Raw genomic sequence first — 2,457 nt, forward strand, 5'->3', positions numbered from 1 at the left:
TCTGAAATGTCAACACCATTTGTAATTCCTTGCAAGGCAATATTAGGGGCCCTATTTTCTTTTCTTCACAGAACTTATTTTAACCCCAAACTATCCTAAATATGTCCAGGTTTATACGTTCATTTTTATGCGTTTATCCGATCTCACCCTGCTGGAATGAAGTTTACCTGCTTAGCTCCCTGTTTCCCAGTGTGCAGAACAGTGCTAGTCGCACAGAAAGCACCTGCCGAATGAATGTGTGTTGAATAGATGCGTAAATGAAGTCGCTCGTTTCTATTTTGGATTCCGCCTTAGGTTTGAAACTTGATGATCTACTCAAATACTACTTGCCAAAAACTTTTTCCCTTAATTTCTAATCCCATGTCTATTAAGAAGAAAATTAAATCCAGATGTTTCCGAATCATCCGCCCTGAACTCACCAGAGTTTGGTGTTGTAAGAGCTCTGAAGCTTTTCCTTTAGTAAACCAGTGTCCAGGAATGAAAATAAGCAACCCCCAGGGATAAAGAAGAACAATAATAAGAAAGAGCGTGAACATTTCTAAATTAAACCTCTAGTTGATATTTTGACAGGAGTTTGTGAGAGTTGTGGTGGCATCTACTAACCTCTACACTTATTTTCTCTGCCAAGACAGAGCAGCCTCTTGAGGACTGCCCTCCTAAGAATCTCATATTCTCCAACGGGTAGTGAACTTTCTATCTGAATATTTTACCCTACGACAGTGCGGAGCACATGACCACCTCCCATCCTCATTGCTACCTTTGTTTAATACATTATGTTGGGAGTAGGGGTCTGGTGGGATGCAAAGTCAGTTGTCATTCAGAAACTGATCTTTCAAGGCAGTGAGAAAATTAATATGAGCTTTCAAACATAACAAATTTGTGTTTAAATTCCACTCCTAGTTTTTATCGTAGTTTTCTTTGGGGCATTACATAAGTTCTCTGAGTCTCTTTATTTGCAAAACTTGAGCTAAAATAGAGTTGTTATGATAATGAAATAAGATTTTTTATGGTGGGCCTGTCAAAATGCCCAGTATATACTAGAAATATTAGAAAATAATGAGGAAAGAAAGGAAGGAGGAATTGAGGAAGACAAGGGGGAGAGAGAAGGAAGAAGGGCAAGAGAAACAAGAAAGAGGGAGAAAAATAGGCAATTGGATGTTAGAAAAATGTCCAGAAATTTAACAATTGCTATGTGGTAAAATAAATGAATGAATAAATTCTGGATATATGTAGTTTGCCAATTTACGTGGTGTAAATACGCCTACCACATCAATTACGAACTATCAATGTGAGGTCAACTGGTCCCGAGTATTCTGAAAATGAAACAGTCATTTTGTGAACTGGTAAGGAGCAGTACCCACTTAACACTGAAGAAAGTTTACAAAGGTCCACGGTGGTTAAGAACATTAATATTGGTTAGTTGGCCTATGACTGTGGTGCATTCAAAATATAGTTTCAGGGGCCAGCATATGGAATGATGGTAAAGGCACTGGACTCCCACATGACTGACCGCAGCTCAAGTACCACATCTGGTGACTTGAAACTCATGCTGAGCATGTGCACGTGTATGTCCTGAATCCTGAGAGGAGAATGGAGAGAAGGGATTGTGGTGTGGCCACCTCCCCCTAATATATATATACACATACATACACACACATATGCATATATATGTATGTATACATACACAGTTTCAATTCAACTTAAATTCACATACATAGATTTACTCCTTTTTAGAAAGGATATTTAAAACTGCACTATGATCTGGGCTTCAAAAAATTTCATGTATTATACTCTGGGTCTGACATTAGGGTTTAAAGTTGTATAACAAAAAGCTAAATATGTATAGCAGTTTCTGAGAAAAAGAGTCAGGGCTGAACTCATAAGCCAGACCATTTTGCAGGTTGTAATTAATGATCTGCCTGATCTATTTTTAAAAATCCTATTGAACTGACATATCCAGTTCTAGGGATATGCTGAGTTTTCAAATATTTCCCTCAGCATGAAATGCAAAACAGTTTTTAGACATTTCAAAAGGCAAACTGAGGCAGAATGAAATCTTAAAAAGAGTTTATCTGAGCAAACAATGATTCATGAATCAGGCATTTAAAGTAGAAGACACTTGGGTGCTCCACTGAGGGAACTCAAGAGGACACTTTCACAGGATGAACATGGAAGTTAAGCAAAGAAAATATTTGGTTGGTTGTAGTCATACAATTCTCATTTGATCTATATTGCCCCAAAGTCCCTCATCATGTAAGTCAGTTGGCAGGTTTTGACTGGCTATTCTTAGGTTTTGTTTCTCTTTAGTATAGTAATTTACAAGAAATGGCCCAAATTAAGTCCTTTGTGCTTGCAAACCAAGCAAGAGTAAGGACAGTTGGGAGGCCTAACTGGCTTTCTCTGTTTTAGGAGTCCTCAGGCTTTGGCTCTGTTTTAATTTACTTTGACAGAAAGGAT

This window comes from Tupaia chinensis, unplaced genomic scaffold (assembly GCF_000334495.1).
Source record: "Tupaia chinensis unplaced genomic scaffold, TupChi_1.0 Scaffold000328_1, whole genome shotgun sequence".
In the NCBI taxonomy this organism is placed as follows: Eukaryota; Metazoa; Chordata; class Mammalia; order Scandentia; family Tupaiidae; genus Tupaia; species Tupaia belangeri.